Source organism: Mesoplodon mirus, assembly GCF_964341445.2.
Source record: "Mesoplodon mirus genome assembly, chromosome: 8".
NCBI lineage: Eukaryota > Metazoa > Chordata > Mammalia > Artiodactyla > Ziphiidae > Mesoplodon > Mesoplodon mirus.
The window spans coordinates 54257028-54284592 of record NC_138984.1 but is presented as its reverse complement, the minus strand read 5'-3'; positions in this window follow the sequence as shown (position 1 = coordinate 54284592).

Sequence of the window (27565 nt, the reverse complement as noted above, 5' to 3'; positions counted from 1 at the left end):
AGATAGCCAGTTAAAAACTCCAAAAGATTCATAATTTCTCTTTAAAAACATATTATGAAAGAAATGGAGTTGCATTTTCTATGCTATAAAATGAAAAGATCTAAAGATGGTATTTTCTCAATAAGCCTACACTGCGATTAAGAAGAAAATGAATATCACAGAAGAAAATATCAGCTAAGATGTAATGAGAAAAGGGCAAGCTGAAATCCAGTAATGTTTTAGCATTTCAAACTTCCAGTACCTTAATACTCAGTCATAAGATAAAACTGAGTTTTTAAACCTTTGTAACTTGAACAGTGATTATATACGCATAAGCATCACACTGACGTCATGCCTCTAACTGGCTCCTCAGTTTCTGGGTTTTCTCTGGGCCTGAGCTTACAACCCCCACTGTGTCTCACTTTCCCAGGAAGACTCGCTCACTGAGGGCCATGAACTACTGTCCATCACAAGTCCACCCGACCGCAGGCAGAACCCAGACATCCTCTGCTGCTTTTCCTCTGGCCCAGCCAACAAAGCTGCTCACCTCTCCTGCCTTCCCCAGAGACACCTGCCACTTTCCTTCTCGACAGCTGGAATGCTGCTCTCTAGTCTTCCTTGCTTAACCAAAGGACTCAAAGGTGTAACTCATTTCTCCACCTCCCTGAGACCTAAGATACATCATATCCACCCTGTTCCCTTGGTAGAGACACTTGGTTTTCTGATGCTCCTAGACAGCACAGTCTGGGCTTGTGTTTTTGGGTACTGCCCTTGTACCTACTGCTGATAAGATGTTGGGTCTGTGATAATATTTTTAATACTAAATTGGACCAGTGATACAGCCACAATCCCCTCTTCTCTGCCTCAGTTATGAAGTCTTGCCGTGTTCATATCTATCTTAAGTACTGCCCTAAATATATCTTCTTACTCAGCAATGTGATGGTAATTGTTACTGTTTGTTCTTTGAGAACCTGCTATGTGGAAATCACTGATCATACATTAACTCTCCTCAAATGCCTCATTGAGATGGGGTGAGAGTTATTTTTTAAACCAGGACTCATCAATAAGGAAAGAGGCCCAAAGAGACAAAGTAAGTTGTTCACGTTCACACAGCTATTAAATGACAGAAAGAGAATTCAAAATCAGGTCTGTTGGAAATCCATATATCACCTCTTCTCAAATGTCTGACACCTTCCTGCTCTATGAATAATTCTCAAAAGAGTTTTCCATTTACAGTAGAATTTAATTCTATGAATGGGAGTCCAGGCAGTGGGCTCAGCAAGCAGTAACAACTTCATGTTGTATGAGACTCATTATTCAGGCTTAAGGTATGTTGTTCAGAGAGACCAAGACAGCGAGATCTAGGCCCATCGTCTAGAATATTCTGAGTGAAACAAGAGCTTGGGGATGTGTGATTTTTGTCTCCACGTTGGCCTCCACCAGTGGGGCACTTTGCCTCTCAGGGAATATTTGGAAATATCTGGAGACATTTTTAGTTGTCACAGTTGAGAAGGTGGGTGTTGCTTAGTGTCACCTGGTCGGCAGAGGCCAGGAATGCTGCTAAACATCCAACAATGCAAAGGACAACCCTCTCCCCATCAAAGAAGTATCCAGCTCCAAATGTCAATGGCGCTGAGTTGAGGAACCCTGGCTGAGAAGGAAGAAAGCTTTTACAGTCCTGCTCTCAGGCAGCCCCAGATGCCCCTCAGGTTGGCTCTCTGGATATCAAAAGGGCCACTGGCTTCTTAGCTGCTTCAGGTGATGTCAACTTTGAGTTTGGGGTCTGAGTGTTAGAGGAGGCTTTAAGTCCATGCCTGTACCTTTAAGGTACAGCCTTGAGAATGGGGTCTGGCAGCACCTCTTACAGGACCACTCTTGGGATCTTGAGACCATGTCTCACATCTGATACCCCCCAGAGGGTTTCTGTAAGAACATGTGGCCTTGTCATTTAAAGCCCTCTTCTGTCATTTCTTTCACTCCAACTTCCCCCCGCCCCTTTCCTTTCCTCCATACCCCATCTTTTTCCATTCTGTGCTCACCAGCCTGTTTCAAACTCTCTCTGGCCCATCCTCTGCCTTTGTCTTCTGAAATGCATTCATCTCAGCATGTGCCAGCCCAAACTCAGTTCATTACTTGCCTCATTTAGGAAGAGAGAGAAAGAAAGTGAACTTCCTCAGCCACAGAACTTCTCAAATTCTTGAACAACCCTGCTTATACGACCACACCTATAACAATCACTTCACCTGTGCAATGTCAGAGCTTGGGGCAGAATGTGGGGCCAGTGTTCATAACCCTGCAGTTCTGGAACCAGGTTTATTGGAAGAATCTCCCAAAAATGCTTCCCCCATGTAAGTCCTAAGGTTTGTTCTTAAATCTCCCCTTCTACTCATGGTCTTTACTCCAGAGTCCAAACCACAGCAGAGAAGGGCACCACCACTAAAGAAACTAGTGGAAAATAATGTATTATAAGCCAAAAATCATTAAAATCATATTTTGTAAGATATATTCATTAAATAAATTCTGAGCAAAGAGAACAATTTAACCTTGAGGAGGCACAGGAAAAAAAATGCCTTTGGCTTGGTGATTGTTAGGGGGGAGTTTACCCCATGAATGATATGACTTTATATCAAAAAATAAACTAGGACTTCAAGAGCCCAGAGAACAGAGCCTTAAATAATGTGTTGAGATGGTAACTTAAAAGATATCTGGAGCCTATGCAAACTCAGAGTCAGAAATTATATATTTCCTTCTCTTCCTCATAAAACATACTCCACAATAGAATATTTCACCTTTCATTTAAAAACATTTCTCTTCTCCTCACCCCTGCCTCATAAATAACAGTAGTGAAGGAGAAAAAATAAGTGGGTATCCGCATTGTCTGAGATGCGTTGCAGAGGACAATTACTTTCTATATCAGGTTTCAGATCAGAATCGTGTCATGTTTTCATGAACTTGGTCAAGGAGCCTTGTGTCACGACTTGAAGAGTGCTGTAAGACAAAATGCTGTTTCTGGCCACATGAAGTTCAGGGAGCTGATCAGCTCAGAACTTTTGAAATACCAGGAGCAGATGAAACCTTGACACATCGACGGTAGCCAACTACTCAGATAACAGGGATGGGGGTGGGGGCAGGGTGCCACATCTTAACCTGCTGCGTGAATCTCAGATTCACCCAGTGCCTCATTCACTTCCCAATGCTCTCGAAGCTGGCTGGAGGCAGCCAGTTAATCCACATGTGTATGACAGGGAGACTAGCTTGGAAAAGACTTCACCACCTGTGAGGACAAGATGTGCTTTAGGAAAGGGAAGTTAGTGAAATTAAACTCAATTAAAGTTGACCAAATACCCTCTACATGGCAGATGCAGAATATATTTAAGGATCTTACTAGAACAGAGGGGAGACAGATAAGCAAGCTAGTATTCACTGATCAGTCTAATAAGCCACAAACTGAGCACGGAGCAGGATGTGAGATTCTCTGGTGAGGGGTGGAGATGGTTGGGATGTTTCACCAAGAAGGCCGTCCTTGAACTAGGGTTTTGAAGCTCGAATAGTAGTTCTCTGGCTAAACAAAGTAAGAGGAATAATCTAGGAAGAGAGATTATTTATCCATTCACATGACACAAGGTATTTGTGGGAGGGCGCATAGGAGAGTCTCATTTTAGATTTCTAAATGCCTAAGGGTGTGAGCCCAGGGATACTCAGGGAACCCTTGAATAAGTTGATTTATCCAGGAAAAGAAGACCAACAAGGAGAAAATTTTATGACTGTGGCTGGGGACAGAGTTGAGAAAGCCAGTAAGTGTAAGAGGCACCTTCTGGACCCAGGGCAGTCCTGATGGTGTAGTCTGAGCTCTATGAATAGAGAATGCTGCAGAAATAGGCTGCAGGAGCAAATGTACACGAGGGAATTTTGAAACATGGTGCATGGCCATTATAAATGACATCAAAGAGTGACACTAAGTACAGGAGACACATCAGTGCAAAATACAGCACCCCCTTGGCATTGAGAAATTTAGTTCATTATGGAAGGGCAAGTTAGCAGAAACTGATATGCTTAGCAGGAGATGGCAGATGCCCAGTGGACATGGAAATGCCCAGTAGGTGCCTAGCAGGAAATAACGGAAGCTGGACCAACATGCAGTGTCCAGAGGATACTGGCAGAAGAACAGAAGCAATCTAATGCAAGCCAACCTGTTTGGAAACCCACTGGGATGGGGCTTCACATCCAGGGCTTCCAGGGCTCTGCAGATTCTTTATGCAAGACTGTGAACACAATCCAATGGCATTAGAATTAATATCATTAATGGGATGCCATTGGTACCTTCAGGCTGGAGAGATCTGGAGCAATTTTTGGAGTTCTGTGTTTATTGAAGAGTGAAATAGAGCAATGTGACATTGGCTTGGCTCTCAGGTGGCAAGAAGATGGATATCAGAAGCTAGAAGGATGGCAGTCATGTTATATAAAGGCAAAACACCTGTCAAACTTTTTTTTTATATGGTGAGTAAGGAGGCAGACATGCCTACTCAGTCTATAGCTCGAAGAAAAGAGGCTGAAAAATGGAGTGTCAGTAATAAATGCTACTTTGGAAAGAACTGGCTGATTTGCAAGCAGAAATGAGAAAGGACAAAGAGCAAACATGCAAGGCTTTGCATGACTGAAAAGCTTACTGCTTCAAGACTCCAAACACTAAGAAATGAGAATTAAAAAAATAGTCCTGAATCACAAACATTTAAAACCTCTTTTGATTGATTAAAGTGGCCCAATGTAAGGATCATATTAAGGTTATATAATATCTATCCCACACGTAGTTTTAGGTATCCTTCAGGTGACCATCGTAAGGTTGAAACAGAAAGGAGCATGGAAGAGAGGAAGCAATGAAATAAATCAGTATCAAGTATTATATCTAGTAATTCTTGAGCATGCTTACAGGCATCTGGAATTGACTAGAAGCAAATAGATCAGAAGATGACAAAGTTTTGAAGAAATGTTACTACCAAAGAAAAGTCTTTGACTATTCCAGTGGTCCAATAACCTTCAGGTCCTCTAGTTTGCATGAGTAGGAAGAAGGCTGTAAAAGCTATGCAGCCCCCAAGGAGGGCAGGTCCCCCAACACCTCCTTCAGATGTGGAAAGGAAGACATGCACAAGAAAGAAGAAGAACATGGCCCATAAGACAGACCCAGAGGCAAAGGAGAACAATGAACAAGACAACTGTCCCCAGAGAGTGGTATCAGGGCCTACAAAAGAAAATTCCCCACCATCAAGGTAGGAGGCCTTCAAACGCTTGCAGTTCCACAGCTGCTCAGGACCAGTGGCTGTGCTGTGTCTTGCATGCTTCCTTTTTCCAAATGAGAGTTTGTCCTGAGGTTACCCCATCTCTGCTCACCCACTGCATATTGGATGTGTGCAGCGGGGGCAGAAAGGATAACTTGAGGCTGTGAGCTGGATACAGTGACCAACTGGGACTCTGGGTCAGCCCTTATGGGGAGGTGGTGAATATGTGCTATGTGTGGGAATGAGGGGCACATGGATATTTAGTAACCAGAGGGTAGCAGAGGCATCTTTCTGATAACCAAAAGTTTGTGGGTGCTCTGGCTAGAAAGCAGCTTCCCCGTCAGGACTACATTTCCCAGCCCCCCTTGCATCTAAGTGGGACCACATGACTATTTCTGGTCAATGAGATGTGAGCAGAAATGATGTGTGTCCCTTCCAGTATGTGACCATTAAGTATTCAGTATGTCTTCTTTTCCCTTTATATGGGCACCTGAGGCAGCATCTCAGGATGTAAGGAGCCTAAATCCACTAGAAGGAGTCTAAGTAACCACTTAAAAAGAGGGCCACCTAGAAAAGGTATCTATTCAAGAACAGCTACATTGGACTTTGAGAACAAGAGAAATAAGTTCCACTGTATTAAGTCACTGTGATTTTGTTGTTGCTGGTGTTAACTGGCCTGACTAACACGACCAGCACAGCCTAATGCACAGAGGTAAGAAATATCGCATGTGGTTAAGGAATTAAAACGGTTTATACTGTTAAAATATAAGATGAACAGGGAGGATGGCAGGAGTTGAAGCTGGAGAGGTAGGCAAAGAACAAATAAGTGTTTCTCAAAGTGTGGCCCAAGAACTACCTATATTCAAATCTCCTGGGAGTCTAATTAAAAATGCATTTTGGGGGTTCCACTCCAGACCTACAGAATATCTTAATAAGAAGCCCACAAAACACACATTTTTAACGAGAACTCAGGTGATTTGAACACACACAACAGGTTGAGAGATACTCGGTTGGACAGTAAAGAGACCTTGTGTATCATTTTAAGATTCCTTTATCTTATTTTACCACACAGACAAATGGCAACTGGTAAAAGGTCATAACTGGTGAAAGGGAAGCAATATGATTATTCTCATTAGGGTGTTAACTCCATGAGGGCAAACAGTTTGTCTCTTTTGTTCACTACTATAACCTTAGGGCCTTAAATGGCATTTAGTAGGTACTCAATAAATATTTATTGAATAAATGAAACAGATCTGAGTTCTGATAATTAATTGGAAGGGAAGATAATGGCTGCTGTTAGGATGCTATTAAAACTGTTGAGGTGTGAGATGATGTATTTTTAAGCTAAGGCAATAGCGGTGAGAACAGGGGAGAGGGTATGATTTTGAAATATATTTACAAGGATAAATTGGTGTGTCTTTTATTTTTGGCTGTGCTGCACAGTTTTCAGGATCTTAGTTCCCTGACCAGGGATCAAACCCGGGCCCTGGCAGTGAAAGCACCAAGTCCTAACCAATGGACCATGAGGGAATTCCCAAACTTGTGTGTCTTAGTGACTGATTCAAGTAAGTAGCTGGGAGAAAAGGGAGGGTCTAGAAAGACTGATTTCTTTTTTCTCGTCTAATGAAAATGATGATCGTGTTATTCACCAAGATCCAGAACTTAAGTCAGTTTTCAGGAGGACATAAGTATAGTATTGGATAAACTGAGTTTGAAAGTCTGATAATACACCTAGACGTTCAGTACATGGTTGGCTGCATGTTTCAGGAACACACTGAAAATAATACAGATTTGGGAGTTTGCGTTCATTCATTTACTCATTCACTCATTAAACAAACATTTACTGAGTGTCTACCTTATTAGACAGTAGACTAGGGATTAGACATACAAATATGCCTTTCAAGAGCCTTAGAGTTTCATGAAAGGACAAAAGAGTAGTAAGCTCCCTGGGAGAGGTATGCCCAGGGAGGTCAGACGAAGGGTCCCAAATCCAGCGGGAAGGTTGAGAGAAAGCTTCACAGTGGAGGCCTTCAAGGAAATCACACAATAGACAGAAACATCAGCATGGACAGAAGTCAGCTGCAGCAGATTCACAGAGAAGCCAGACTGCAATGAGAAGTGAAGGGGAGACTAGGAAATAAGGACAGTGAATTTCACGCAAGACTTTCGAGAAATTTGGATGCAAAGGAAAGAAGAGAAATGGGTCAACAGCTAAAGGAAGCTTTAAAGAGAGCCAAAAATTCCATTTAGAAAAGGAGAGCACTGAGCATGTTTTCTTGCAGAAGGTCCAGAAAGGTAAAAGTTATAGAAGAGAGAGAGGCAAAAACTGATGAAGCAAAATCAGAGAAGACAGAACAGGATTGAGTATGAATAACCTACAGACAGAATGACCTACAGACAGGACGTAAGAGACCACTTCTTCCACTGCTCATGGTGGGAAGGAAGTGCACAGATGGAGATGATGTCTGGAGGTGGGAGAGAGTGGGTGGGAAGGGGAAGGGCTCTGATGCATGTATAGGAAACACTGGTAGAGGTTTTGAAGATGGAGCCAGCATGGCATACTTCTGGCAGGGGGGAGAGGTTAAAAGAGAAAAAGAAAAATGATAGAGTTATAACTTTTAAAGAGAAGCTAAACCCAATCAATCCAACATGTAGAAAATATGCAGTACAACCAGGGATGATATTAGTTTTTATAACATATACTTCTTCCCAAATTATTAGAACTTCATAGCATCCTGGGAGCCTGTTAGCTATTTATCTTTGCAACCCTATACCTAGCAGAGTGCCCTGGCCCATGATAAATGTTTGCTGTGTGAGTCCTGGGCCCACTCATACTGCTATGACAACATTTATCTATTTCTAACAGCTACCAATTTTGATTTATAATGAAACTAGTATCTTAATTAAAAATAAATTACTAAGAATTAAAAGTAATAGCCATCCATTTCAGTAAAATAGCATCTCATAAGAGCCCTGGACAAAGATCACCAAGATTACATTCTTTCCTGCACATGGTTCAATGCAACTGGGGAAAAAAAAGGCTAGAATTCATGGCACTAACTCTAGTTGCTCAGAGTGATTTGTCGGTCTCTGTATATTCAGACAAGATTCCTTTGGATTTGGAGTAAGATTTAATCTCCTAAAACAACATATGCTCAACTCATAATTGTTACCAAACATACGTTCAGAATGCATAAACCAGAAGCTCTGATTTATGCAAGAGCAGAAGGCAGCGAGCCTATTTATCTTTTTCCCATGCTCAGATTCCCTGCAGATCCAATATGAAAATAGTCATGGAAACTGTATCATTTCCTTCCTTCAGGGTTACCTGAATAGGTAATAGAAGTATGATTAGATCAATGATTTCATTGTTATCACCCTACTCACCACCACCAGCATCGCCATCACCCTCAGCAGCAGCAGAATAAGTGCCTCTCTGAAACACCAAGATGCTGTACCAGTGATTCACACAATCCTTGCCCTTGGAAAGCTTATCAAGGTCAAGTGACACAACTGAAGGAAGAAAGGACATCCACTGGTGGCTAGGTGAGGCTGCTTCTCCAACTGTGCTGTCTGAACCAATTTATATTCAGGTCAGAGGTCCTCAACCCTCACTACACATTAAAATCTCACAAGAAACTTTAAAAATATACAGTTGGATAGGCCCTACCCCAAATCAACTATATCAGAATCTGGAAGGGGACATGTGTTGGGGAATCTAAGCATCAGTATTTTTTTTAAAGCTTCTTAGATTGTTTTATTGTTGAATTTTTTTTGAATTTTGTTTTACTTTTTTTATGGTTAAATTTTTTTGAATTTTGTTTTATTTTTTTAAACAGCAGGTTCTTATTAGTTATCTATTTTATACATATTAGTGTATACATGTCAATCCCAATCTCCCAATTCATCCCACCCCCACTGCTTTCCCCTCTTGGTGCCCATACGTTTGTTCTCTACATCTGTGTCTCTATCTCTGCCCTGCAAACTGGTTCATCTGGACCATTTTTCTAGATTCTACATATATGTGTTAATATACAATATTTGTTTTTCTCTTTCTGACTTACTTTACTCTGTATGACAGTCCCTAGATCCATGCACATCTCTACAAATGACCCAATTTCATTCCTTTTTATGGCTAAGTAATATTCCATTCTATATATGTACCACATCTTCTTTATCCATTCATCTGTCGATGGGCATTTACGTTGCTTCCATGAGCTGGCTATTGTAAATAGTGCTGCAATTAACACTGGGGTGCAGGTGTCTTTTTGAATTATGGTTCTCTCTGGGTATATGCCCAGTAGTGGGATTGCTGGGTCATATGGTAGTTTTATTTTTAGTTTTTTAAGGAATCTCCATACTGTTCTCCATAGTGGCTGTATCAATTTACATTCCCACCAACAGCGCAAGAGGGTTCCCTTTTCTCCACACCCTCTCCAGCATTTTCTGTTTGTATATTTTCTGATGATGCCCATTCTAACCAGTGTGAGGTGATACCTCATTGCGGTTTTGATTTGCATTTCCCTAATAATTAGTGATATTAAGCAGCTTTTCATGTGCCTCTTGGCCATGTGTATGTCTTCTTTGGAGAAATGTCTATTTAGGTCTTCTGCCCATTTTTGGATTGGGTTGTTTGTTTTTATAATATTGAGCTGCATGAGCTGTTTATATATTTTGGAGATTAATCCTTTGTCTGTTGCTTTGTTTGCAAATATTTTCTCCCATTCTGAGGGTTGTCTTTTCTCCTGTTTATGATTTCCTTTGCTGTGCAAAAGCTTTTAAGTTTCATTAGGTCCCATTTGTTTATTTTTAGTTTTATTTCCATTACTCTAGGAGGTGGGTCAAAAAAGATCTTGCTGTCATTATGTCAAAGAGTGTTCTTCCTATGTTTTCCTCTAAGAGTTTTATAATGTCCGGTCTTACATTTAGGTCTCGAATCCATTTTGAGTTTATTTTTGTGTATGGTGTTAGGGAGTGTTCTAATTTCATTCTTTTACATGTAGCTGTCCAGTTTTCCAAGCACCACTTATTGAAAAGACTGTCTTTTCTCTACTGCATATCCTTGCCTCCTCTGTCATAGATTAGTTGACCATAGGTGTGTGGGTTTATCTCTGGGCTTTCTATCCTTTTCCACTGATCTATATTTCTGTTTTTCTGCAAGTACCATATTGTCTTGATTACTGTAGCTTTGTAGTATAGTCTGAAGTCAGGGAGTCTGATTCCTCCAGCTCTATTTTTTCCCTCAATATTGCTTTGGCTATTCAGGGACTTTTGTGTCTCCATACAAATTTCAAGATTTTTTGTTCTAGTTCTGTAAAAACTGCCATTGGTAATTTGAAAGGGATTGCATTGAATCTGTAGATTGCTTTGGGTAGTAGAGTCATTTTCACAATATTGATTCTTCCAATCCAAGAACATGGTATATCTCTCCATCTGTTTGTGTCATCTTTGATTTCTTTCATCAGTGTCTTATAGTTTTCTGCATACAGGTCTTTTACCTCTTTAAGTAGGTTTATTCCTAGGTATTTTAATTTTTGTTGCAATGGTGAATGGGACTGTTTCCTTAATTTCTCTTTCTGATATTTCGTTGTTAGCGTATAGGAATGCAAGAGACTTCTGCGCATTAATTTTATATCCTGCAACTTTACCAAATTCATTGATTAGCTCTAGTAGTTTTCTGGTGATATCTTTAGGGTTATCTATGTATAGTATCATGTCATCCACAAACAGTGACTGTTTTACTTCCTCTTTTCCAATTTGGATTCCTTTTATTTCTTTTTCTTCTCAGATTGCTGTGGCTAGGAATTCCAAAACTATGTTGAATAACAGTGGCGAGAGTGAAAATCCTTGTCTTGTTCCTGATCTTAGAGAAAATGTTTTCAATTTTTCACCATTGAGAATGATGTTTGCTGTGAGTTTGTCATATATAGCCTTTATTATGTTGAGGTAGTTTCCCTCTATGCCTACTTTCTGGAAAGTTTTTAGCATAAATGAGTGTTGAACGTTGTCGAAAGCTTTATCTGCATCTACTGAGACGATAATATGATTTTTATTCTTCAATTTGTTAATATGGTGTATCACATTGATTGATTTGTGTATATTGAAGAATCCTTGCATCCCTGGGATAAATGCCACCTGTTCATGGTGTATGATCCTTTTAATGTGTTGTTCGATTCTGTTTGCTAGTATTTTGTTGAGGATTTTTGCATCTATATTCATCAGTGACATTCATCTGTAATTTTCTTTTTTTGTAGTATCTTTGTCTGGTTTTGGTATCAGGGTGATGGTGGCCTTTTAGAATGAGTTGGGGAGTGTTCCTTCCTCTGCAAGTTTTTGGAAGAGTTTGAGAAGGATGGGTGTTAGCTCTTCTTTAATATTTGATAGAATTCACCTGTGAAGAAATCTGCTCCTGGACTTTTGTTTGTTGGAAGATTTTTAATCACAGTTTCAATTTCATTACTTGTGATTGGTCTGTTCATATTTTCTATTTCTTCCTGGTTCAGTCTGGAAGGTTGCACCTTTCTAAAAATTGGTCCATTTCTTCCAGGTTGTCTGTTTTATTGGCATAGAATTGCTTGTAGTAGTCTCTTAGGATGCTTTGTATTTCTGCGCTGTACATTGTAACTTCTCCTTTTTACGTTTCTAATTTTATTGATTTGAGTCTTCTCCCTCTTTTTCTTGATGAGTCTGGCTAATGGCCTATCAATTTTGTTTATCTTCTCAAAGAACCAGCTTTTAGTTTTACTGATCTTTGCTATTGTTTTCTTTGTTTCTATTTCATTTATTTCTGCTTTGATTTTTATGATGTCTTTCCTTCTACTAACTTTGGGCTTTGTTTGTTCTTTCTCTAGTTGCTTTAGGTGTAAGGTTAGATTGTTTGAGATTTTTCTTGTTTCTTGAGGTAGGATTATATTGCTATAAACTTCCCTCTTAGAAATGCTTTTGCTGCATCCCATAGGTTTTGGATCACCATGTTTTTGTTATCATTTCTCTCTAGGTATTTTTTTTATTTCCTCTTTGATTTCTTCAGTGACATCTTGGTTATTTAGTAATGTATTGTTTAGCCTCCATGTGTTTGTGTTTTTTTACGTTTTTTTCCCTGTAATTTATTTCTAATCTCATAGTGTTGTGGTCAGAAAAAATGTTTGATATGATTTCAATTTTCTTAATTTTACCACAGCTTGATTTGTGATCCAAGAGGCCATCTATCCTGGAGAATGTTCTGTGTGCACTTGAGAAGAAAGTGTAATCTGCTGTTTTTGGATGGAATGTCCTATAAATATCAACTAAATCTATCTGGTCTATTGTGTCATTTAAAGCTCGTGTTTCCTTATTAATTTTCTGTCTGGATGATCTGTCCATTGGTGTACGTGAGGTGTTAAAGTCCACCACTATTACTGTGTTACTGTTGATTTCCTCTTTTATAGATGTTAGCATTTGCCTTATGTACTGAGGTGCTCCTATATTGGGTGCATATATATATATGTTATATCTTCTTCTTGGATTGATCCCTTGATCATCATGTGGTGACCTTCCTTGTCTCTTGTAACATTCTTTATTTTAAAGTCTATTTTTTCTGATATGAGAATTGCTACTCCAGCTTTCTTTGGATTTCCATTTGCATGGAATATCGTCTTCCATCTCCTCACTTTCAGTCTGTATGTGTCCCTAGGTCTGAAGTGGGTCTCTTGTAGACAGCATATATAAGGGTCTTGTTTTTGTATCCATTCAGCAAGCCTCTGTCTTTTGGTTGGAGCATTTAATCCATTTATATTTAAGATAATTATCGATATGTATGTTCCTATTACCCTTTTCTTAATTGTTTTGGGTTTGTTCTTGTAGGTCCTTTTCTTCTCTTGTGTTTCCCACTTAGAGAAGTTCCTTTAGCATTTGTTGTAGAGCTGGTTTGATGGTGCTGAACTCTCTTAACTTTTGCTTGTCTGTAAAGTTTTTGATTTCTCCATCAAATCTGAATGAGATCCTTGCTGGGTAGAGTAATCTTGGTTGTATGTTCTTCCCTTTCATCACTTTAAATATATCATGCCACTCCCTTCTGGTTTGTAGAGTTTCTGCTGAGAAATCAGTTGTTAACATACAAGGGAACTCCCATAAGGTTATTTGTCATTTTTCCCTTGTTATTTTTAATAATTTTTCATCTTTAATTTTTTGTCAATTTGCTTACTATGTGTCTCGGCATGTTTCTCCTTGGGTTTCTCCTGTCTGGGACTCTCTGTGCTTCCTGGACTTGGGTGGTTATTTCCTTTCCCATGTTAGGGAAGTTTTTGACTAAAATCTCTTCAAATATTTTCTTGGGTCCTTTCTCTCTCTCTTCTCCTTCTGGGACCCCTATAATGTGAATGTTGGTGCATTTAATGTTGTCCCAGAAGTCTCTTAGGCTGTCTTCATTTCTTTTCATTCTTTTTTCTTTATTCTGTTCCACAGCAGTGAATTCCACCATTCTGTCTTCCAGGTCACTTATCCATTCTTCTGCCTCAGTTATTCTGCTATTGATTCCTTCTAGTGTAGTTTTCATTTCAGTTATTTTATTGTTCATCTCTGTTTGTTTGTTCTTAATTCTTCTAGGTTTTGTTCTTTCATTCTTCTAGGTCTTTGTTAAACATTTCTTGCATCTTCTCAAACTTTGCCTCCATTCTTTTTCCAAGGTCCTGGATCATCTTCTCTATCACTGTTCTGAATCCTTTCTCTGGAAGGTTGCCTATCTCCACTTCATTTAATTGTTTTTCTGGGGTTGTATCTGGTACATAGTCCTCTGTCTTTTCATTTTGTCTATCTTTCTGTGGATGTGATTTTCATTCCACAGGCTGCAGGATTGTAGCTCTTCTTGCTTCTGCTGTCTGTCCTCTCTTGTTAAATTTTTATTTTGAGATAACTATAGATTCACATGCAGTTGTATGAAATAATACAGACAGTGCTCGTGTAGCCTTTACCCAGCTCCCCCGATAATATCTTGCAAACCTATAGTCCAGTATCACAACAGGATACTGACCTTGATACAGTCAAGATACTGAACAGTTTCATCACCACAAGGATCCCTCCTGTTGCTCTTTTATAGCCACACCCACTTCTCTCCCACCTCCACCCCATCCTCATCTCCAGGTAACCATTAATCTGTTCTTCATTTTTATATCCTTTCAAGAATGTTATACAAATGAAAACATACAGTATGTGACCATTTGTGATTAGCTTTTTCCATTCAGCATAATTCCCTTGAAATTCATCCAAATTGTTGTGTTTATCAATATTTTGTTCCTTTTTATTGCAGAGCAATGTTCCACAGTAAGGATCTATCTGTCAGTTTTTTAAACTATTTACCTATTGAAGGACATCTGGGTTTTTTCGTGTTTTAGGCTTTCATGAATAAAGTGCCTATGAACATTTTTGTATAGATTCTTGTGTAAAAATATGTTTTCATGTTTTGGGGGCAAATGGCCAAAAGTGTATTTGCTGGGTCATATGGTAGCTGTATGCTCAATTTTATAACAACATGCCAAATTGTTTCCCAGAGTGGCTGTATCATTTTACATCCCACCAGAAATGTATGAGTAAGTTTCTCTGCATTCTTCCCAGCATTTGCTATTGTCACTATTTTCTATTTTAACTATTCTGTGTACATTAATATCTTATTATGGTTGAAATATGCATTTACCTGGTAGCTAATGATGTGGGACATTTTTTCATGTGTTTATGCCCTATCTGTATATACTCTCCTGTCCTCTGCCCACTGTCTATTTGGATTGCTTATTTTTCAGATGTTGAATGTGGAGAGTTTTTATATATTCTAGTGACTAGACCTTTGTTGGACATGTGGTTTGCAAATATTTTTCTTCCAGGTTGCAGATTATCTTTTCATCTTCTGAACTGTGTTTTTCATAGAGCAAAGATTTTAGATTTTGATGAAGTCTAGTTTATCAATTTTTCCTTGTATGGATCATGCTTCCAGTGGTGATGCTTCCAGAGTGTTGAGAGTGGATTTATTTTCCTTGTTCCCAACCTTAGACAGAAATCCATCAGTTTTTCAATATTAACTATGATGTTTGCAGTACATTTTAGTAGATGCTCTTTACTTAATTGAGAAAGTTTCCCTCTATTGCTAATTGTTGAGAGCTTTTATCATGAATGGGTGTTGGATTTTATGGGGTGTTTTTTCTGTGCTAATTGATATGATTATATCAATTAATTTAATCATTGGTTAAAACAATGATTATATCAGTTGATTTTTTTCTTGTTTAGACAGTTAATATTGTAGATTCTACTGGTTGATTTTGGAATGTTGAAACAGCCTTGTGTATGTGGAATAAATCCCACTTAGTCATAGTGTAAAATTCTTTTTACACATTACTGAATTCAATTTGCTAATATTTTGTTAAGTATTTTTTTGTGTCTAATTTCATGATTAATATCAGTCTGCATTTTTTTGTCTTTTATTGGTTTTGGTATCAGAATAATACTGGCCTCATAGAATGAATTGGGAAGTGTTCCTTCCTTTTATATTTTCTGGAAGAGTTTGTATAAAACTGATGTTAATTCTTCTTTAAATGTTTGGTAGTATTCACCAGTGAAATAATATGAGCCTAGAGGTTTCTTTTTCAGGAGACTTTATATTAAAAATTAAATTTTTAATCATTACAGAACTATTCACATTGTCTATTTTAACTTGGTTGAGTTTTAATAGTTTATGATTTTTGAGGAATTGATTCATTTCTTCTAAATTATCAAATTTATGAGTGCAAAGTAGTTTATATAGTGTTCCTTTATTATCCTTTTGATGGCTGTAGGATCTGTAGTGATATCCTCTTTTTTTAATTCATGATATTGTTGATTTGTGTCTTCCCTATTTTTATCTTTGTCATTCTTGTTAGAGGTTTTTCCATTTTGTTGTTTTTTTTAACAAAAAAATTGTTTTATTGATTTTTTTCTCCTGTTTTCTTCTTTTGATTTCATTAATTTTGCTTTTTATTATTTCTTTTCCTTGTACTTCTTTTTCTAGTTTTTTAGGATAAAAACTTAACTTATTGATTTGAGACCCTTTCTTCTTTCAAATATAAGCATTCTGTGCAATAAATTTTTCCTTCTTTGCATTGTTATAGCTGTGTCCCACATATTTTGGTATGTTGTATTTTCATTTCATTCAGTTCTATGTGTTTGTTTTTTTTTTTTTTTGCAACTTCCTCTTTGACCCATGGATTATTTAAAATCTGTTTAATTTCGAAGTATTTGGAGATACTCCTGTTGCCTTTCTGTTGTTGATTTCTAGCTTGATTCCATTATAGTCAGAGAATATACTCTGTATGATTTCAGTTTTTAAGGGTTTTTTTTATGACCCAGGATGTGGGCTATTTTGGTGAATGTTATATGGACACTTGAAAAAAATATGTGTTCTGTTATTTTTAGGTAGAGTGTTCTATATATGTCACTTAGGTCCTGTAGCTCGATTGTGCTGTACAGTTCTTCTACATCTTCACTGAGTTTCTATCTAGTAGTTCCATTAACTGTTGAGAGTTGGGTGTTTATGCTCCCAACTATTTCTATTTTGAGCCCCATCAGCTTTTTTTTTTTTTTTTTTTTCAAGCTTCTGAGGATCTGTTGTTTGGGGCACAGACATTTAGGAATGTTATGTCTTCCTGGTGGTATGTTGTTTCATCATTATGTAATGTCCCTCTTTGTCTCCAGCAATTTTCCTTGCCATGAAGTCTACTTATTTGATATTAATATAGCCACTCCTTCTTTTTATTAGTGTTTCATGGTATGTCTTTTTTCATTCTTCTATTTTCAACCTAATACGTTGCTGTATTTGAAGCAAATTTCTTATAGACAGCATATTGTTGGACTATATTTTTAATCCACTCTATCAATCTCTGCCTTTTAATTGTTATATTTAGACCATTTACATTTAAATTAATTATTGATATGTTAGGGTTAATTCTTCAATTTTATTGTTTTCTGTTTGTTTCCTCTGGTTTAGTTCCTCTGTTTCTCTTTCCATATCTTCCTATAATTTTTTTAAACATTTAAAAACTTTAACCTTGATTTATTTATAGTATTTTTTAGTATTTAGCTTTATAGAGTTCTTAATGACTGCTATAGGTATTGAAATATGTATATGTAACTTGTCACAGTCTACTGTGTCTATTTTATCTTTTAAGTATAGAAAGCTTATTTTCTTCCCACTTTTTATATGTAATTATCAAAAATATTTCCTTTACATAAATTGAGTACCACATCTGATGGTATTACAAATTTTACTTCAACAATCAAATATAATTTAAGGAACTCGTGAGGAATAGAGTATTACATCTATATTTTTCAAAACCTACTCTTATATTCTTCTTTTACCTACTCTCATGTTCTCAAGTCTCTTTTGTTATAATTACTTTTGTGTTTAGAGAACTTTCTTTAGCCATTTTTTAAAGGTAGGTGTGCTAGCAAGAGATTCTTATAGTTTTCCTTCTCCTATAAATGTGTCTTTATCCCTTTCATTCCATAAAGATATTTTTGTTGAATATCGAATTCACGGCCAACAGTACTTTTCTTTCAATACCTGAAAACTGTTGTGCCACTTCCTTTTGGCCTCCAGGTTTTCATATTAGAAATACACAGTCATTCAAATTGGTAGCATAAATAGTGTATTACTTGCTTCAAACTTTTTTGTTTTTAATTTTCAGAAGTTTAATTATGATGTATCTCAGTGGGGATTTCTTTAGGTTTATCCTACTTGGGCATTGCTTGAATTCTTGAATCTGTAGATTTACATATTTTGCCAAATTTGAAGTTTTTCACCATTATTTTTTCAAATACTTTTTCAATCTTCTTTCCCCTCTCTTTCTGTGACCTTGAAAATACAAATATTAGCTCTTTTTTTTTTTTTTTTTTTTGGTACGCGGGCCTCTCACTGTTGTGGCCCCTCCCGTTGCGGAGCACAGGCTCCGGACGCGCAGGCTCAGCGGCCATGGCTCACGGGCCCAGCCGCTCCGTGGCATGTGGGATCCTCCCGGACCGGGGCACGAACCCATGTCCCCTGCATCGGCAGGTGGACTCCCAACCACTGCGCCACCAGGGAAGCCCCAGCTCTTTTGTTCTTGTCCAACAGGCCCCTAAGACACTATTTTGGTTTTTGTCTTTTTCCAGGCTATTTTCTCTCTATTGTTCATATTTGGTAAATTCTATTCATGTTTCCTCAAGTTCATGAATTCTGTCCTCTGTCATCTCCACTTTATTATTAAGCCCATTAAGCAATGTTTTTATTTCAGTTATTGTATTTTAATTCTATAATTTCCATTTAATTCTTTTTTATAATTTCTATTTCTTTGCTGAGATTTCTATTTTTCATTTTGTTTCAAGAGAATTCATAATTGCTTGTTGATATATTTTTATGACAGTTGCTTAGAATCCTTGTCAGATAATTCCCACATCTGATTCATTTCTGTGTTGGCACCTGTTGTTTATCTTTTCCCATTCCTGCTGTGATTTTCCTGGTTCATCCAATGACATGTGATTTTTCAGTTGTATTCTGGAATTTTTAGTTATTATGAGACTCTGGATCCTCTTTAATCTTCTTTTCCAGCAGATAGTTCCTTGTTGAGGCATAGCTTGAGGGCTAGTTGGGTGTGTGTGTTCAGCTTCTGACAGGGCCCCTATGATCTCATCCCAGCAAAAGTGGGGCATTGACTTAAACCACTTTGTCTCCTCAATTGGTCCTGCTGACACCACAGAGGAAGGAAACAGAGGGCTGACTCACACCACTGTTGCTGCAGGGTGGAGGTAGAGACTCAGTAGTTTTCTTTGACACAAAGAGAGGGGGTGAAGCAAACGGTCAACTACCCTACTTCTCACCACCTCCTTCTGCCTCCTTAGTGCTGGGTGGAGGAGGAGGCGCTGCTCTACCTTGCCAACACTATCCTGGCAGGGGCATCAGAGCACTGCCTATTTCTGCCAGATGGGGAAGGAAATTAGTTCTCTGTTCCCTGGAGATACCACTCAGTGAGGGCTTCCAGTACATCTATGCTTTTACTCATAGGGGTGGAAGATCAACTTCTTGCTGGATCACGTGACGTCATGGAGAGGGGATGAGGAGGTATAGTTTTAACACTGGTATTTGGTTGTAGTAGGCGATATTGCAGACAAGTTTTCCTGTTGCTAAGCCATCTTTTTATCAGTTCTTTGGCCCGGGGAACTGGCTTGTCTTGGAGTTTTTTCACCCATGCCTGCTGGCAGTTCAGAATATATGGGAGGCAATTAAAAAACCCAGAGAATTCATTGCTTTGTTGCTCCTCCATCTTTCAGAGACTTATTGTGCTTTTTAGTTGTAACACGGAGGACCTGGAAGGAATGGGCTATTCCATCTTGAGAAAACCCCTTGAGTGTTTTTAATAAGCATCCAGGATTAAGAACCTCTGATTTAGGTCAAATGATTATTCTGGATGGTATGTTTCCCCATATAATTAATTGATTGTTTGAATGATATGATAAAAATTCTACAGATATTGATTAAATAAGTTTTCATGGTTAGCTTGCTACATACCAGGCAATTCTCTATGTACTGAAAATTGAGAATAGAGAAAAATCAAGTCCCTTCTTTCAGAGAGCATACATGATAGTCACTAGAGTGGGAGAAGGATGCTTGGAAGATAGAACCATTATCCCCACTGCCACTCCTGGCTTTCAGCCCTTTGGCATCTCCTATTGAGGCCATTGGAATAACCACCTAACTGATCTTTCCTTCTTTGTAACTCCCTCCCTGAAGGAGATGTGGAAGCTTCTCTTCCACTTTAGAGTCAATGAATGACCACATCTGTCTCCTATCTAATACCCTAAATTGACTGTCTGTCACTACAAGATAAAGTCTAAAGTACTCTTAGCAAGTCTTTAAACCACCTCCATGATCTCCAGAAACATTTCCTGCCACAATTTCCAAAATCTGCAACGGCAGCACAATGTGGTGTCCCACCTCTTGCCTTCTTTATATGCTGCTCTCTGTCTCTCTGGAATATCCCATCCTCCTCCTTGATTGCTAGGTTAATTAACTTTCCAGTAACCCTTTTTATGTAGTCCTGGCCCTCTGGGGTCTTGTGTCATTAAAATTTTTTTTAAAAATCTAGTTTACAGGAACTTGGAAGACCTTATTCTAAGTCAAATGTGTTATAGAGAAAGTATCTGCCTATTGAAGGTAAGCCAACACTTGATCAAAAGTTCAGATTTTTAAGCATTTTACATAGGCACAAGAAATCCCTTTTCAGAGCCCAAGGATTGCACAGTCTTTTTTCCAAGTTCCAAATGCCTTTCAACACAGAAGCTTCAGCATCTACAATTATGTAATGGGCATGGATGAAACATTAGCAGAATAGAATGAATCACTTCACCACTGCAACCTTCCCTCTCTCTCATGGGAGAATTCTCCCATCATTTCAGAAGAGTTCTCATCAATTTGTGCCATCAACTCAAATACATATGGACCTCAGCTTTCAAGAAATCTTGGCATTGATTCCCTTCTCTGTGCTAGCAGCTGTAAGTCAGTAAACGAACCCTCTGATGACACAGATCTAACATATCAACTAAAGCAGGGTTTCTCCATGGGTAAACGTTGAGATCCACTGATTTGTCTATTGAACAAAGCCACCTGGGGCCACTCCTTTTGTCTTAGAATACTTTCCACCCTTCCCTAAGCCAGTAACCTAAGTCAGCAACAGAATGACACAGAGACCTTGTCAGAAATGTAGATTCCACATCCCCTTTCTCACATGTTGGACGTATTAGTTCTGGATTTGTTAACAGAATAGAGTAGAACAGAATAGAATAGAAAATATAAGAATGCATCACAAGTAGTAAAGTTAAGAGTTTGTATTTCTGTAAGTGAGTGAGAGTGTGTGTGTGTGTCCATGCCACAATGTGTATTTCTTACTGCGGATAGAGGTCAAAAGGTTTGAAAACACTCAGAAATATTGGGATTTTAAAAATGCAGGTGGTAGGGCTTCCCTGGTGGTGCAGTGGTTGAGAGTCCGCTTGCCGATGCAGGGGACGCGGGTTCGTGCCCCGGTCTGGGAAGATCCCACATGCCACGGAGCAGCTGGGCCCGTGAGCCATAGCCACTGAGCCTGCGCATCCGGAGCCTGTGCTCCACAACGAGAGAGGCCATAACAGTGAGAGGCCCGCGTACCGCAAAAAAAAAAAAAAAAAAAAAAAAAAAAAAATGCAGGTGGTAGGGATGTCTTACATTTAGAGCAGCTAGGACTTCATATCCCTGTAATAATGTATAGGGCTCAGAATATGTCCTAAACTCTAATTGGAGACATTCCCCCAAGGAATTACCTCTTCTGTGAGGTTCTCCCTGACCTGCTTCTCCAGGCAGAGTCTGTCATGACCTCTCTGAACTACCCTTCTTCTATCCTACTTACACTTGTCACTCTGACTATAATGTATTTGTTTACATCTGGTTTCTTTTCCCCTAACAGACTGAGGTTAGAGAGAGTTATATTGATCTATGTGTATGTCCAATAGCTGAAACACAGTAGATATTCACTAGATTGGTCGTTCAAAATGAATAAGGCAAGAATCGTGAATGGATGCTAAAATTAATGAATAGAAGTTTGATGAGAAACAGGATATTTATATGATATAGTATGATTATGTTAGAGAATGTTCTTATTTTTAAAAAAATACACACTGAAATATTTGAAGGGAGGAGAAAGAGAGAAAATGTAACACTTCTGTAAATTTAAAATTTTCAAAATCAAAGATAAAAATGAATAGATGAATTAATGATAATATTATTAACAAGTAGAGAAAGTAATGGTCTTATGGCTACTTGATTATAGAGACAACTAGACTGAATTTATATAATTCCACTCACAATTAGGTGTCTTAGGTTCCAAGATCACAAGGCAGGAACAAAGCTCAGACCTCCTTTGTCCGTAAAACATCATAAATAGGGGGCCTTGGCTATGCCTATTTTCATCACTAGTCCATCTCATTTAGCTGAATTGATGAGTTACTAAGTAGTTACAAGCTGGTAACCAGGCCATAGAGTCAAAATTTCTAAATGGCTTAAATGGTCTGAATCACCACTGGCCATATGAAAGCATCAGCTGTCTGAACTTTACCTGCCTCACCCCTGGCCAGGTACCTACATAGCCTCATGCTGGTCCAACCCCATTACAGGTTTCCCCTCTTAACCTTATCTCTTTAGAGTAGAAAATCCCCACCAGCAAGAAAGAATTATTTTTTCTTTTCTTTCCTTTCTTTTTTGATTGCATGCCTTGTGGGATCTTAATTCCCCAACCAGGGATAAAACCCGGGCCCTTGACGGTGAGAGCAGAGACCTAACCACTGGACAACCAGGGAATTGAAGAAAGAATTATTTAGAAAGAATTCCCCTGCAAAACTTCTATGCCAATTTACATACATATTCTTTATTATTTCATCAAAGCTGGACAAGGGCAAGGCCAGGTTTGGTGTTCTGCATGCATTATATCAACACAAAACTGCCAGACTGAGGGTTCTGATTCAAATGACCAGTTGTCTCAAACACTAATAGGTTCAGCCAATTTGGTTTTTATTCAGTGACTTTACAAGATGTTTGACCACACTGCATAAATTGTGTTGTTTCAGCATCAGACAGACCTAATTAACTACGCTATGCCAAAATCTCCTCTTGGCCTGGGGTGACTACAAAAAGTCAACTTCGAGGTAGTCGTAACAGAAGACCCTTTGGCAATTATATCCTCTTTGCAAGGCAGGTTAATGCGTCTTCGTGGCTCTAATATGCAGGGGGCGATGGGGAGACAGAAAGGCAAGAGGAGAAGGCGACCATATGGCTTCCCTCAGTGAAGGTTGGGGAAGAGACACCTCTGAGTAGACATAGCCCCAAGACCCTCTTTCCCATTAACCACATTGAAAATTTTCCTTTTCACCTATGAGACTCTCAGTTCTCTGCCTATGTCTTCTAGCTGTCTGGACACTATGGAGTCCCAGGCAAATTCAGGATCAAATATGATCATTCATAGCAATACCCACAATAAAATGTTGAGATACTGATTAAACTCAAATTTTTAATTTCTCCCCTAAAATATGATATTTCCCAAAAACAAATTTACATGTAGGAAGAGAGAAAGGGATATACGGTAGCAATTAAAACAGGAAATCCCTAGGCTCCAACCCCAGTCGAGTTGTAGCATGTTGGGTTATGTTAAGCTAATTCCATAATTTAAAAAAAATCTTCATAAGTACAAAACGAGAGTTTGGACTTAACAGCCTCTAAGAAGATTCCTATGTCCAAACTTCAGTGCTTCTAGTTAAATGTTCCTCTTTGTATAACTAACTTTTTCAAAGGGCAAAACAAGCCAGACTGACCACCTTCTCCCACAGACAATTCATACTCAAGGTCATTCTCAGGGACGTTCTCATACCTAGACTTAAAGACCTAGTCCTGGATGTAAGGTACATGTGCGTGCATGTGTGGATAAACAGACACATACTATACACACACACATACACACATATACTATTTACTATATACTAACTACTATACATATATATATGTGTGTGTGTATTTTTAAGTGCTTAATCACACACTATTTCACAAGCAAGAGGAATCACTCCTCATTATTAAAAGAGGCTAATTTAAAAACATTGCAAAGGTCACATTTACACAAAATGTATGGGACATCTCTGTAAGTGCATTGACAAGAGCCAGAGACAGGCCACAGGACCAGCAAGAATATCCAGAATGGAAAGACAGGAAGCTTCCAGGAAGACATCCTCAAAGTCATCAACATGCAGACCACACCTGGCCACGCATATTAAATGAGAGCTCAGACACACGAGTTGGTGCTAATGTGGATAAAATATGGATACGGAGAGACTAGATATCAACTAAATGAGTAAAACTGAGACACTGGAAAAATGAAACACAGCCCTTCAAGCCAAGTGGCCAACATTCAATATCCAATTCAGAAAAGTGTAGAAAGGTGATGTGTAGACTACCAAACAGAGCAGAAACTTAGAACGATTTTAAGAGTCAGCTACTTGGTGTGTACTCACAGACAGGGTTGCAGAGCCCTCGTGGGTGAGCCTGCGTGATGGGGCAGACTAAGCAGGGCTGCAGGCCAAATCCTGGGTCCTGGACTTGGCTCTACCATCACCTACAAGTGTATTGCTTAACTTTCTACCTCTTATCTCTTTTCATGAAATAATATATAGAAATGTAAATAATTATTTGTATTGAATCACTAGGATCTGGTTAAACTGCATTATTCAGAAAAGGATCTCAGGATGTAGGCAACTACCCAAAACTCCGGAAGGAGTTTTTGGCAGGAAGCATCTTTTATCAGCTAACAGAATCCCCAATGAGTGTTTGATATTATCACTTCAAGCATACAATCTATTCTCATTCCCTTCACCTTCTACAGCTCTCATGACACAACAGAGCATGTTCTTCTCAACAACTCTCTGATTCTGATTTCTAAAGGTCAGTGGGCATCCCTCCTTACACAAACTCTACTGATCAAATCGCTCAGGATTTCCCCCAAAAATGCCCTCTGCCATTTTTACCATAACCCTTCCATCCTTCTGTTCTCCGAATGTCCCTGATATTCCCCTGCCCATCTACTCTCACACTGAATAGGTCTCATGAATGATGACTTCCATCTTGTACCTGCTGCCACCTTGGTCCAGGTGTCTATAGCATCACTCTTTTTTTTTTTTTTTGCGGTACGCAGGCCTCTCACTGTTGTGGCCTCTCCCATTGTGGACCACAGGCTCCAGATGCGCAGGCTCAGCGGCCATGGCTCACGGGCCCAGCCGCTCTGTGGCATGTGGGATCTTCCCAGACCAGGGCATGAACCCGTGTCCCCTGCATCGGCAGGTGGGCTCTCAACCACTGCGCCACCAGGGAAGCCCTATAGCATCACTCTTGGCTGATGACATCAGCTTCCAGCCTTTTCTCTGCCTGGAATCTCTAATATTTTCAACTTACTCTAAGTCCACTATCAGATCCATCTTCCAAAGGTACTGCTTTTTATACATCATCCTTTTTTTTTTAACTACAAAAGTAATACACTCTCTTTATAATTTTTTGTATCAATTCAAAAATGTATGAAGAGAAGAAAACACATACAATCATTCTTGCTCTTACTCTCAGGGTAAGCTAAGGGCATGGCTCTGAGGAGGCAATTTCACTCAATACTAAGTTAAACGAGTCCTGGTTGCAGCTCTCCACAGCAGTGGAGTTTCCAAGGGCACAGTTTCCAAGGGCAGAACTCAGGGAGGAGTGAGGGTCTTGCACTTCCCTTAGACCTGTGGCTTCCAAACTGCACTCCTCAGGAACAAGGAGGCCACATGCAGGTACGTCAGGGAGGCCGAGGGTTTTCAGGGGCTTCTCGCCCTCATCAATCTGAGCACTCCCATTTTTCTCTCTTTCCCACTGAGTTTCCAGGTATAATATCACTGGAAGAAAAGGACCTGATGCAAAAAAAAAAAGTTTGAAAACCATTCCTTTGAGACTATCTTCCTAAAATACCTCTTATCTCAGATTGGATTGTGATAAGGGCTAGAGAGCTGACAATGTGAGGTTATTTTCTCTGACAAGAGTCTGGAAGGCAGATAGTCTATGTTATTGACTGAGAAAAGACTGATAAGTTTTAAATACAAGGCAAAGAAGTGGTTGGTTTGATATTCTGTTATGAAGTCTTCAGCTATAATGTGAGATTCCTGGGGGAAACGATGGTGTCTTACACGCCACATGTATGCCCCAGGACAGTGTCTTGCAGTGCTCACAAGACAGTGACATTTAATAGGTGCACCTGATCACTTTGAAATGTACTGAATCTGTTTTGGCCAACAGCCTTGCCTTAGCTTCAGTTTTCCATCTGGGTTTATGCAGGGTCTGCATGTGTGTTTTTAGGGCCACTGAGGTCAAAAGTAGACCCAGGTGTCCTAGCCCATCTTATAAATTTCCCAGCAGAATCCCAGGTAAGATCTGAAATATTTGCAGACCCCTCCTCCCCTCCATCCTACTTTCTTCTGTCTCTCCAGGCACCCAGCCTGCAGGTCCTCTATCCAGACCTGCTCTTCCATGACAGCCTACTCCACCTTGGTCAGATGACCAGCTAATCTGGTTCCTTCCTTTATGCTCACCCTACACTAAGGACCAATATATAAAAGTCCTTTCTTCCTCATCTTTATCAAAACATAGCCATCCTGTGTCCCAGGTCCACATTTCATTCCAGATGATCTGATATTAGAATTAACAAGTCCATGGCTTATTATGAATCAGCACATTTCTATTGCATGATATACCTTTCCATTTTGACAGGCTGATAGTGAGTCACCCAAGTGGTAAAGGGTGATATTTTGAGACCTCAAGAGCCTTCAAGTCAGAATAAGTAGATGACATCATAATCATCTCTTCTATCTGGGTCTTATAGCTACAGGAAAATAACTTGCATACTTATTCCTCCAGGAAAGTCAGAAGAAATAAAAGCATATTTCTTCTCACGGTCACATCACACAACTACACTATAGACTGGCCCTACCTATTGAACAAAGTGAAGGCCTCCCACTGGCACAACGATGTTCTTCAAACAGTATGACACCATTCTTTCACACAGGTAATTGCTGAGCATCTGCTATGGGTCCCTGTGCTAAATACCGGGGTTATGAGTAAGACAAAATTCCTGCCCTCATGGGCATATAGTCTAATGGAATACACAGACATTTAAAAGGAAATTATACTAAAGCATATAAAGGGATCTTACAGGGAAAGTACAGGAAGTCCATAGCAAGAACACCCATCTCAGGCTATAATACCCACACCAGACATTTACTGTAAACTTCCTCTCTCTATCCTCAACTACATCACAACTTTCCACCCTATACCCATCTTCTGTTTCATGGGAAAAGACTAAGGTTCATTGCCAAAGACACTGTTAACATATGCCTTCTGTGTGTTGAAGACAGTACCTAGCAAACAGATTCTTAAATATTTAGTGCCCAATTAATGTATACTGACTTTAAAGATGGTGGTAGTAGAAAAGAGGAGTCTAAAGCATACAAAATTCCAATGAGATCCTCAGTGAGCTGTAGTCGCTACCAAAAATAGCAAACTCACCCCTAGAGTCAACACGAAGGAACTCCACCTGGAAATACATTATCCAAGGAAATGTTTTGCTCTTTCCCATAAGGATCGTCTTTTCTCCATTTATCAAAGCTTGGTTCCAAGCCCTCAGCCTCTCCCTCTGCAATCTAAACCTAGACAGAGTTCAGATATGCATCTGGGGGCACAAAGGAAACTAACTAGAGCC